General features: G+C 37.9%; 1 protein-coding gene across 5 annotated transcripts in view; it reads right to left on the bottom strand.

The window, feature by feature from the left end:
* The window catches only part of LRRC49 (leucine rich repeat containing 49), a 162,126-nt gene that overhangs the window by 101,993 nt on the left and 46,551 nt on the right, over positions 1 to 13,582 (bottom strand). The window lies entirely within an intron of this gene.

Raw genomic sequence — 13,582 nt, 5'->3', positions numbered from 1 at the left:
GTCAGAACCCCTGTAAAGATGAGCTTGGAACATCTAGTGTGCCAGAAAGTAAGAATGCTCAAAGAATGACGACACATCAAAAGGCAACAGGAGACAGCTTAACAAACCCAGGAAAATATGAGCATCAAAATACAGTTAATCCTTGAACAATGTGAGTTGAACGGTGCACCTATAAGCAGATATTACAGAGTCTGTGGTTGGTTGAACCTGAGGATGCAGGGGAACCTCAGATACAGAGAGCTGGCTATAAATTATCAGCAGATTAACCCCTGCATTGTTCAAGGATCAACTATAAATAACAGTAGTAAAGGATTAAAAAACCTTCTCTTTCCCTATATATTAAACTTTCTTTAAGGTAGTGACTAGAAGTTATAATTCCTGAGGGCTAAAGCATGACTCCTTCCAGAAAATACCAGTGCAATTTAACAGTTCGTAACTTGAAAGGTCATTGCTCCAAGGATCAGTGCCACAGTGGCAAGACGAAGAGGGTAAGCGAGGGATACATGCTTACCAAGACGAGAGGGAAGTGGATTCAGACTTAGGCACGGGTGTGTATGTATAGGCTATCCTAAAGTGTTCATATGTATCTGATAAACATGACTCTGAAAGGTGATAGAAGAACCAGGCTGTGGAAGAAGCAAGAATCTCTGTTATCTAGGTCAGTCAGACAGATGGTACTGTGAGGTGAGGGAGATGGGGAGGATCACATTTGCATGCGTGCACGCACACACACGCACACACACACACACATACACACACACATGAAGTGGGATGAGATGATCCAAAGTGAAGAGGCTAGTAACAGTGAGCCCTCACATTAGTGTGTGCTAAGATCTGAAAGTGGAAATAAGTATATTGGGTATCACTTATGCCCCTGCCTCTCCTGATAACAGAACACTTCTTTTCTGCAGCGAACCCAATTCACAGTATTGTACTAGGGGATAGAGAATATATGTCTCTATGAGCATTGAGCGTGACCTTGAGCATTCAGTGTGACCTATATGCCTGTGGTCAGAGTGATTAGTTCCAACTGGGCACTTGACCTAAATAATAAATAAGCACAATCAGAATCCTCTATGACAGTGCTTCCCAGACTATAACGTACATTTGAATTACCCAGGGATCTTTTAAAAAGGAGGATTCTGATCTAGTAGGTCTACAATAGCACTTGAGATTCTGGATATCTGATAAGATCCCAGTGACATTGATACTACTGATCCAGAGTCATAGTTTTAAACATAAGGGCTCTTCAAAAACTTTTTGTCATGTATATGGAGAAAACTCTAATTTAAAAAGATACATTCACTTCAATGTTCATAGCAGCAATATTTACAATGTTCAAGACATGGAAGTAATGCAAATGCCCATTGACAATGAATGGATAAGGAAAATACATAAAAGAATATTACCCAGCTGGTACAAAGAATGAAATAATGCCATTAGTAGCAACATGGATGGATCCAGAGATCATCATACTAAGTGAAGTATGTCAGACAGAGAAAGACAAATACCATATGCTATCACTTATGATACAAATGAATGTTTCTTCAAAACAAAAACAGATTCACAGAAATAGAAAACAAACTTATGGTTATCAAACGGGAAAGTGGCAGGGGGAGGAATAAAGTAAGCATTTCGGATTAGCAGATACAAACTACTGTACATAAAATAAACAACAAGGTCCTACTGTATGGCACAGGGGACCATATTCATCCCTGTGACTGAATAGGGAATGGAAAAGAATATATATATACACATACATATACACACATACACATACACACATATATATATATATTCTTTTTCATATTCTTTTCCATTATGGGTTATTACAGGATGAATATGGGGAGATATATATATGTATATATATGTGTATGTGTATATATATGTGTGTGTATATATATATATAAAATGGAGTCATTTTGTTGTACACCAAGAACCAACAATATAGTAATTGTTAGTAATAGTAATAAACTAACAATATAGTAATATACTTGAATAAAACAAAAACTATATTTCAATTAAAAAAAAAACCCTCAAAGGAAACATTTTGCCAGCATTATCAGGGAAGAAGTGCTCCTTACACCAGAGCTTCTAAGCTGATAAAACTGTGATCCTAGGGCTGTTGGCTTTTCTACAGGCAGTGGGGGTGGTTTGTTTTATGTTTATGTCACTCATGTCTTTGAATGTTCTCTGTCGTTAGATTGGGGCTTCGCTTTTCCCAGAGAGGGAGGTCTCAGGTGGCTCAGTGGTAAAGAAGCCACCTGAGAGTGCAGGAGTTGCAGGAGATGCCAGTTCAATCCCTGAGTGAGGAAGATCACGGGAAAAGGAAATGGCAACCCACCCCAGTGTTCTTGCCTGGAGAGTCCCATGGACAGAGGAGCCTGGCGGGCTACAGTCCACGGGGTCACACAGAGTCAGACGCGCCTGAACACACATGCATGCATGTTGTCATTAGATTATCTACTTGTAGGGAAAAAAAAAGGCATATATACATCCTCTTGTCACTCCCCACAATGCCTTATTTGATGTTTTATATAAAGAAATGCATCAACAATGTTCTTCAGAAACCAACTGGGAAGAAATTTTAAAGTCTTTAAATGAAACAGTTGGAGAAGATATTTTAATGAAATGGTAGAGGATGAGAAGGAGGAGGATCAGTTGTTAGCTACCATGCTCTGGATATCCCCACGGTAGGCCTACATCCTAAACCCATGCAGCTATAAAAACACTCTCTGGAGGACTTCCCTGATGGTCCAGTGGTTAAAAATCCCCCTTGCAATGTAAGGGACATGGGTTCGATCCCTAGTGGGAGAACTAAGAACCCACATGCCATGGAGCAACCAAGCCTGAGGTCCACAACTACAGAGTCCATGCGCTGCGACAAGAGATCCTGTATGATGCAACGAAGACCCCATGTGCCACAACCAAGACCCGACAAAGCCAAATAAATAAATAAATACTTGAAGAAAACACTCTCTTAATCCCTCAAGTAGGTTATTTTGGAGAATCACAAGCCAAAATCCTAGAAATGCAAAACCCCAAACTTCAAAGATAAGATCAAAGGAACTAGACAAAAAATATTATTAATTTGGCTTACATCATTCAGTGCTTCCCAGGAGATTCCTAAACTATGAACTATGATCTCTAACATGGGGTCTACGACTGACACTGTCAACTTCTTTTTAAACCGTAAGAAGGAAGTTTTGTCAACAAATAATTCCCAGAGACTATTCAACAGTTGTAAACTACTTGTTAAAATATCTTGGAGTATATAATTAAGCCACTGTGATGTCTTTTTAAGTGCCCAGGACAAACAAATCTAACTGGTTCACCTCCCTTCAAGACAGGGATATAGAAATAACCTACTTATTTATAGAGAATCCCAACTCCCTTATTTGGATATCAGCAAGATTTTTTGAAGGGGAAGATGCCCTGTTATTTAACCAGGGCCTGATTGGAAGTTCAGTGCCTATCAAGTTCAGGCAATAATCTTCCTTCCTGCTCAAGCTAAGTTTCACCACATCGTAACAGTCATCTTTAATCCTAAAAACGAATACGGAGAAAGCAAATAATCTCACACACACACACACACACACACACACACACACACACAATTCCTACAAGGTAAACTTTCACAACGGGAAGTGCATACATAAGAGTCCCAGGTTCTCTTATTTTTCTTTCAGGTCACCCAGTCTCCAGGATGGAGTGTTTTCTTAAGCTTCATTTTTCCCAGGGAGGGAGGTCTCAGTTTTCCAATTCTTTGGCCAGTGAGTTGAAAATCTAATCCAGGAGAGATATATTAGGAAGATATACTAGATATACTAGGAAGCCTGATTGTAGATGCATATCTAAACTGCATTCTGCTATTTCGTATTCCATTTATCCGACCATTGTATCTTTCAGTTGATTCAAAACTTAGAGCAGAAGCGAAAGGATGTGATTAACTATCACCCTTCAAACATCAAAAGTCAACAGCTTCTATAGAAACATACAATTCTTATAAATGTACTCCTAAATAATTTAACATACCTTTTAGACAACATGTACTTTTCCATAAGAAACAGAAAAATGTATTTTTATTTTGAGAATGACATGATCCTGCACCCTCAGACATGGACTCAGGAATGACTCTATGTAGGCATATTTGGGTATATTAAAAGCATCCCAATAATTTACTCATACATTCATAATGTTCCCTTTTCACTTTAACCCATAACAAAATCTGTTATATCTTTCTCTAGCCAGAATTTTCTGGTTTAACTAGCTCTTTCCTCAATCTCTTCAATAAATATTAGAATACATTAAATCACAGTTTTTGAAGGAATTTCTATAGGGAGATAGAGTATGTAAAGACAGAGCATGGAGACTTCTGGACAAATAACATGATCCTGAAGTGGATTTTTATAATAGATTTTTAGCTCATTTCTAAACAGTTTATTTTAAATATCAGGAAGGCTTTTGACAGCAACTGCACATCTACCAATTCCGGATTAGATTTAAGTCCCTTGTTCTTAGATTCAAAAATACAGTATTGTTAATTTAAGGGAATTTGCATCCTATATACACTAGACAGTTAGATCACAAAGATGATATACAACATGATAATCTGAAAACATGGTAGAAGGAACTTGCAGTTTTGGCAATGGGGTTATCAGACTCAATTTCTCAACGTAAACAACTATAAAACTGACAAAATATTTGAAGCAAGCATTGAACAACAGACAGGATAGATGTGATCCTTAGAGAAGAGAAACACATGAAAGCCACTTTAATCTTGCTTTCTGCCTGGAGGCACTTCTCAGATCACAGAAAGGAAAGAGGAGTCAAAAAGAGGACAGAGGTCTCACTGCGTGGATCAAACAGAGGTCAGAGCTTGGGTCTGCTGAGGCTGCTGGAATTTGAGGCAGAGGGCTGGACAGTGGAGAATAAGGAGTTGTATAAGGAAGAAACTCCAGAAAGCTGCATAGAAGTCTTGGCTGAAATTAACATGCACCAACACAGCGAGGCTCCAGGAAGCCTAGCAAAGGACAACTACTGAGGGGCCATAAGATGAAAAGTGTACCTATTGAGCAGAGAGAGCTCGGAGACACTGGAGTTCCAACCAGACAGAGACCGCGGGGAACACCCCGGCTACACGGCTGAGGTCCCAGAAACGCTATGCCTCAGGTGCTGTATATTGCTCTATGTTGGGAAACAGTGCTCAGATGCTCATATTTCTGCAAGGGCAAAGAAAACTGGCACCTCGGCTCAAAGTGATGGCATAGACAGAGACCTCTGAGGTGACACAGAATTTTATCTCCCACAACTGTGTGTTTACATTCCAAAGGTCATTTGACCCAGAAGCCTTCCCCATCTCTCTCTGTCTGTCTGTCTCTTGTATGTGTGTGTGTGAGCATGTGTCTGTGTTTATCTCTCCCTCCTTCTCTGGAGGGGAAGAGGTGAAGTTATACAAGCAGCTCCTACATAAGCTCCCAAACTAATAATGTTGTATTCCACTCAAGAACTAGAAACCCCCCACCCTGTACATGTGGGAGACAACTGCCCTTATCACATAAACCTGTGAGGAAAAATGGAGCATTGGACACCAGTGCAAAGATACTCTGCAGATAAATAATTGGTTTGCCTTTGATGCAGAAGTCTTGTGTTTACTGTCAAGATAAAATAAATATATAGATGCAAAGCTTATTACTCTACTTGTAGAATAAGATTACTTTAGACCTGCCTGAAAAAGCCTAAAAATAAACCTGAACACAACCTGATTCTCCTGTACGTTAACTACCCTTAAAACAAAATTCAACAACTTTCAAATTAAGACAACAAAACACAGATTCTCAACAATGTAATATTCACAATGCCAGGAATGTAGTAAAAAACTGCCAGACAAGAGAAGCAAAAAAACCTCAATATATGTATCAAAAAGGAAAAACAAGTCAGTATAAAAGCCTCAGAGGTGACACAGATGTTGGAATATTGGAATTAGTAAACAAGGACTTTAAAATGACTATTATACATATATTTATAAATAAGAGGGCTATCTTATCTTTGTGTTACATAATTTAGAAACTACCTGAAACAGTCTTAGTTTTTCTTTAAAACACTGAATCTACTCAAATATTCAAAAGGTAACTGCTAAAATCTTAAGTCACTGAGGGAAGCTTTTAGTCTGGAAGATATTTGTTACAGTTGTTTCTAATAATCCAATTCTACTATAAAATAATTTTAATTTGGCTTCCTTGTTTTAGTTACTTTTTATTATTTTATATCCCAGGGGACAGCCATGCTGAATTAGCTGCAAACTGGGTCCTTAGACAACTAAACAAGATGACATGCTGAAAAGGGCTATTAAAAATTTTCTATGAACATTGAAAAACATCAGCTTTAAACTTAGGTTTCATTTTTTCATTAATTAAAAGAACAATAATTACATACCTACCATGTGACAGATATGACTGATACTATGATTAAGTTATAACTAGGCATACATCAAAATAGATACTACAGAACTCAAAGAGGTATGGTATAGATAGTAGAAAAACAAAATAATTCTTCTTGTTTGGGGTTTGTATTTAATTATAAAGGATGAACAAAAGTTACTCCAGAAGATCAAATTTGAAAGTTCTGCAGTTAGGAGTATTTACTTGAGGTTTTGGCATGATTGATTTTGACCTTGCTTTTTTCCTAAAATTAACTGACTGGTTTGTTCATTCCTTTCAATATCTGTTTGCTCACCTCTACTTTATTTTTATTTTTTTAAACAATAGAAATTTACTATCACACAGTTCTGGAGGTTAGAAGTTTGAAATCAAGGTGATGGTAGTGTTGTTGTTTTCTGAGGGCTGTGAAGGGAGAATCTGTTCTAGGTCTTTCTTCTTGGCTTGGAGATAGCCGTCCTTATGTTCACAAGGCAGTCTCTGCGTGTGTGTGTGTGTGTCTGCCTGCTCAGTCGTGTCTGACTCTTTGCAACCACATGGACTGCAGCCTGCCCAGGCTCCTCTGTCCATGGGATTCTCCAGGAAAGAACACTGGACTGAGTAGCCATTCCCTTCTCTGGGGGATCTTCCCAACCCAGGGATAGAACACAGGTCTCCTGTATTGCGAGTGGATACTTTACTGCCTGAGCTACCACGGAAGCCCCTGTATACTGCCTCCAAATTTCATCTTTTTTATAAGAATATCAGTCTTACTAAATTAGAGCCCACTCTAATGTCTTCCTTTTAACTTCACTACCTCTGTAAAGACCATATTTTCAAATAAGGCTGGTTACATACTGAGGTACCAGGGGTTAAGAGATCAACAAAGCAATTTGGGTTGGAGTGGGGGTAGGGTGGGGAGGTGGAATGGACATAAAACAGATATGTAAACATTTTTGTTTCAAATTTGTACATCTCTTTCCATGAAAACCAAAACACTTTGCTATACACCTAAAACTAATACAACATTATAAATCAACCGTACTTCAATTAAAACAAAACAAGACAAGATGAAGACAAGAAGGCAATGTTACAGTCACTTACCTTTGTTTTAAATGTTTATGTTCACTGTATTTGACATTGTTATTGCAAATACTTCAAACATTTTTTGGAAGTATTTTCTACAAGTTATAAGGAATAGCACCAGGGGAAGTTATGTAATATACTTTAAGTTTATTTCTAAATGCATTTGGATTTACTCTACTTATACCTTGAATTTGTAGAACAAAACAAAATAGAAATCATAAAACACACTGATCTCAATTTACCATAATTGTGCTTCTCAACCTAGAAACAATCACCCAATATAACATACAATTATGAGTAATTTTAAGACCAAAATTCCCCCTTAGCAGTATGTACCAAAAATGTCTGCAACTTCTAGAACCTTCACATTAGCAAAACCCAAAAGGGCCTTTGACACATCAATACCTTAAAATGTTAATTTACTGCCATGAATAGCTATCAGCCTCTCAACTATGTATGTGTGAACCCAGTATGAGCCTAGGTGTGCCAAACAGCCTGCTCACAGTGTCTTAGTTTAATTTTAGGTCAAGAATCCTTCCTTTCAGAAAAACTCACACATACACACATTGAATAAATTATCCTAACACAAAGGAAAATGAAATTTTATGATTATAATAAGAATTATCTGAGGACTTCCCTGGTAGTCCAGTGACTAAGACTCCATGCTCCCAATATTGAGACCCCACAGTGTTTTCTAAACTTTTTAAACCCAATTCATGGTGAGAAATATATTTACGTTGTAATCCAGTTCCCAAATATCTAGAGCAAAATAACATTCATACACAAACACATACAAATGCACACATAGATACACCCATATATATTAAAACTGCAAACTTCTCATGAGACAGTGTTCACCCTTACAATGTGTGAGAAACTCTCGACATTTTCTATTCTGCTTTTATTTTTCCAGTCTTGAACTAAAATTGACTGGATTCTTGTATGGGTTTTGACTCAAAGTTTGAAAAACACAGACCAGTAGTATTTTTAAGTCAGCTGTACAACTTGCTAAAGATACAAATTCCTAAGCCCCATGTAAAACTATTGAATTAGAATCCATGAAGGATGGATCCCCCAAGCACTGCATTTTAGCAGGCTCTCCAGATGATCCTTAAGCATATTAAGGTTTGAGAACCCTTGGTGTTATTTAACTTGAGATCTATAGGATCCTCAGGTGTTATTCAGACAAAGAGAGGTAGAAAAAAATATTATTGCCAGAAGCCATAGTAAATGCATAAATGGGCAAGGGAGAGCATGATTATGTTTAAGGAGGTTCAGTGGAACAGGGCAAGTTCATAGAGCTCTATGGGAAAACAATGTGGATGAAGAGGTAGGCATGGTTCATTCTGCCATCTGCCTCTCCTAGTTAGTTCCAGGCCACCTAAAGAATAACATATAAGTATACATTCTTAAAAAAGAAGGAAATTTTTACACATGCTACAACATGGATGAACTTGCAGCCATGAAACTAAATGATGCTTGCTCCTTGGAAGGAAAGCTATGATGTATCTAGATAGCATATTAAAAAGCAAAGACATCACTTTGGAGACAAAAGTCCATATAGTCAAAGCTATGGTTTTTCCAGTAGTCATGTATGGATGTGAAAGTTGGACCATAAAGAAGGCTAAGCACTGAAGAATTGATGCTTTCAAATTGTGGTGCTGGAGAAGACTCTCAAAAGTCCCTTGAACTGCAAGAAGATCAAACCAGTCAATCCAAAAGGAAATCAAACCTAAATATTCATTGGAAGGACTGATGCTGAAGCTGAAGCTTCAATAATTTGACCACCTGATGCAAAGAACTGACTCACTGAAAAAGACCCTGAATCTGGGAAAGACCAAAGGCAGCAAGAGAAGGGGACAAAGAGAAGATGAGATGGTTGGATGGCATCACCGACTCAATGGACATGAATTTGAACAAACTCTAGGAAATAGCAAAGTACAGGGAAGTCTGGCGTGCTGCAGTCCATGGGGTCACAAAGAGTCAGACACGACTTAAGAGACTGAACAGCAAAAACATGGATGAACTTTGAGGACATCGTACAAAGTGACATGAGCCAATCACAAAAAGACAAATATTGCATGATTCCACATACGTGACATAACTAGAGTAGTCAAAAACTCAAGAGACCGAAAGTAGAATGGTGGTTGCCAGGGCCTGGGGGGGGAAAACTGTTGTTTAATGGGTATAATGTTTCAGTTTTGCCAGATGAAAAGAGTTCTGTGCAACAGAAGACTGACTGCACAAGGATGTAAATGTATTTATTAACACCACTTCATTGTGTGCTTTAAAATGGTTAAGATGGTACTTTTATGAGTATTTTACCACAATTAAAAAAATACTACATGAGACTAAGAGTCCTGAGCTGACACTTGACCTTGACTAGTATTTGACTCTTTTCCCAGGGATACTAACGTCTCCTTATTTCTGGGAGCAGTAGTAACCATTCCCTTTTAGGCAAGGAAAGCACTCAAATTATAAATGTCTTTTTTTTTTTTTTTTTAAGAAAAAAGCTTGTTAAAACTTTCTACATTGGAGAATGAAAAAAAGAGACAGGAAAGAATCAATTATAACTTAACCTTGTAATGAAGAGCAGACCTCTGCACAGCCTCAGTGGAAAGGAGATGAAACACCCTGGGTTTTGCCTACAGATCATAAACTACCTCTGGATGGTAGTACATATTTATCCCTGACAAATACTTTTGTCTAAAAGCTTTTCTTGTGAAGGGAAATTTTATATAAAATACTAATCTGCTAGTTAACAAATATTCTTATTTGGGGGTGCCGTAACTCAATGGTTCCCAGATCTAGCATTAAGCCGAGCATCAGAATTCTCTGAGAAGCCTTAAAAAAATACAGATCCTTGGCCCCACTCCAGATTTACTGGAGCAGGTTACCCAGCAGTGAACTTAAGGCCTATGTGTTTTTAAAGCTGCCAAGGATATTTTTATGGGTAGCCTTTTGGGGGAAAATCACTCAAAGTAAGGACAGCTATGAGAATGGCCACTTGAGTATGTGATCTTACCTCTCTCTATCCTCTCAAAATCTCTCTGAAATGATTGAATATAAAAGTATGAAAATATCCTTAGCAATACTAGAAAACCTGAAAAAGTTCCATAAGCCGACCAGAACACTAAGGAATTTCTGGAAGACATAAAGCAGATGGAATCAGTAAAACCCCAAACTGCTAAAGAGCCTGAAATAAAGAGTATCATTGTTAAGTAAATGTTACCGGCAGAACCTCAGAATACTCCCCAGAATCAGAGGGAGAAAGTGTGGCCAGCAGATGTGGGTCAGCTGTCCAGTAACTACTGGAGGGTTTGGTAACAATTTGCTAGCCTCCTACCCTCAAAAAGGCTGACTCCTGAATTGTTCTCAGGTTTAAAATGGTGAGAGAAGAAGGGTTGTGCTTTGGGTAAATGCATCTGGTCCAAGATGTAAAAGGAGCTCCTACTCCCAGAAAGCAAGTTTCTTGTGAACATCATAAAGGAAAGTCCAACTGGTTGAATATCCTTCCTCCTCCCTCCTATATCCTCCACAGACAGAGACCTTATAACTTGCATTCACAGCAATATTTCTAAATTATGCTAAGGAAACAAATTCATATAGATCCTCATATATAAACAAGAACAAAAAATCATAGAACAAATGAATGGATGAATGAAAGTATTTTTGTTTAATTTAAAGAACAAGTATAGGTAATGGAGAAAAATAAATTCTAGAAATTAAAAAAAAAACAACTTTATCTCATTCATCAAACAAAAATAAGCCATTAGAGGGACTTCCCTGGTGGTCCAATGGCTAAGACTCTGTGCTCCCAGTGCAGGGGACCAAAGTTTGATCCCTGATGGGGGAAGTAGATCCCACATGCTGGAACTAAAAAGATTCTGCATGTGGCAACAAAGATCCCATGTGCCACAACTAAGACCTAAGGCAGTCAAATAAATAAATAATTTTGTTTAAAGAATAAGCCATTACAAAAAATGCAGACTACTTGGAAATTAAGATCATGAGAGCCAAGAAAAAGAAAACAAATCAAGCAGACAATAGCACCTCGGAAGAGCTGAATAATGGAATGAACACAGCTGAAGAATGAACTAGATATAACTGATTCTCTTGATTAGCCACAGAATATTTCCTTCAAGGTGATCATTACAAAGTGTACTTTGGCAGGTCCCTCCAGCATTCTGTGGGTTGGAGGAAGACCTGGAGCTAGTTAGGAGCAGAGGATAGCAAGCATCTCACTGCAAGTTCCCAGAGGGTGGGCCTAGTGAGTCCACTCTGAGCCTTCTACATCTACTTCACCTAGGTTGTACCCTTACCTGGAATGTCCAAGGACTATTCACTTCACTGAGGTCTCCTCCGCTTAGAGCTCAGTCCAGGGACCATCTCCCTCTAGGAAGTTTTCCTTAACTTCCCTTCTCTACGCTGATTTACATTTTCTAGTATATCTGCATATGACCACGACTAAGTTTAACTAACTGTATTATAATTACCTGTTTGCATTTCTGTCTTCCTCATGCTCTGAGGGATATTTTAACTGGAGGCATCACTTCTATTCAGATACACAGATGTGGATATGTCATTCATTCTCTTAATATATCTTGTATGCTTACTAGAAGAACTAAATGCATGTTCTAATATCTACAGGAAAACACACAAAAATGGTCCTGTCTACCAAGGCCATGGTCAACCCATCATTAAATATAGGTACCTATTTACCCCAAGTTGGAGCTCTCTGAATTCAGCAGGGTTCTATCACATTCTGGAACTTTCTGAATTTCCACCAGGTAATAGTTTATACAAATGGGTTCCTAAGAATCCAACAACTTGGTCAAAATCTAGGAAACCTTACTACATTAACAGTCAATACATTTTTGTCTCCCCAAAATGGATACACTCTTGGATATTTCATTTGCTGGATGATATTTGAAAGTTATCCAGAGACAGTCCTAAAAGGTACTTTCACCTTTATACTGCTATTTCTACTCTTCTTGTATGTTACTCCTTGACCACTGAATTGAAAATTATGCAACTCTGTCATGCCAGGACTATAGCAGGATATGAAAGGACACCACAGTTATCACTACAGATCTACCATCCAGTCAACTGAACTATTTGTGTCTTGAAAATAAAACTCACGGAAATGTGAAAAGGGCTTGCACTTTCCAATTCCTCCTGTCCCCTGCCCAAGATCCAATATATTCTCTATGCCATCTCCTGGATTACATGCATCAACAGGAACAAAGTAGAAAATAGAAAATGTACTTGACCTCAAAAGCAGGTCATCTGGAAATATTAGAGAAAGGTAAAGAACTAAGCCTTTGTAGAAACACAAAAAAAGCAATCAGTAAGAATACAAAAACCCTTCCTTCTATCTCAATTTCTCAATAAATCCCACTTTTAATAGAAAGTCATAAGTATTAAACCCATTAATCGCATATTTATTTCATTGAGTAGGTAAAACTCCTTTTCAGGTTGGGAAGAAAATTCCCTAAATACAGACATTTAAGATCAACTCCCTACAGAGCTAGGAGTTTAGAAGTTGAGGTATCCTGAGGAAGTAGGCATGTCATAACCCCCATACACCCAAATTTATATCTCTTTTTAAATTACTCCCCATAAACAAAACAAGAGCAAAAGTAGTAAGTTCCACCATGGGTTGGGGGGAATCTAAGGGTTTGCCACATCTTCAACAGCTAATATTGTAAGACATGAGAAACAACGTATTTTAAAAATGAGACACTATCTTCTCAAAACAGTTGTTAATGGTCTTTAAGTAGAAACTCCTTAAAGAAAATTGAGTGCTCCTTCCATTGCCATTGAAAATAAACCCTACTCTTTCAACAAGATGGGAAGGCAGCTGGAACAGGATTCAACATAAACTGAAGAGAACATCAAAAGTATTTCAGAAAACTTAGCATTTCCACACAAAGGAAAAAAAAAAAAGAAACTGATTAAGGGTGTTTTCTTTGAGATAATGCCTATATACAAAATTCACCATCTAGACTTAACCTCTATCTTTTAGAGATATAGTACAGGGATGGGGGCTAACATAGGAAAAAGGTAGAAACAGAAAA

Source organism: Muntiacus reevesi, chromosome 7, assembly GCF_963930625.1.
Source record: "Muntiacus reevesi chromosome 7, mMunRee1.1, whole genome shotgun sequence".
Classification (NCBI taxonomy): domain Eukaryota; kingdom Metazoa; phylum Chordata; class Mammalia; order Artiodactyla; family Cervidae; genus Muntiacus; species Muntiacus reevesi.
Note: the sequence above shows the minus strand (reverse complement) of the source record. Positions and strands in the feature narration are given on the sequence as shown.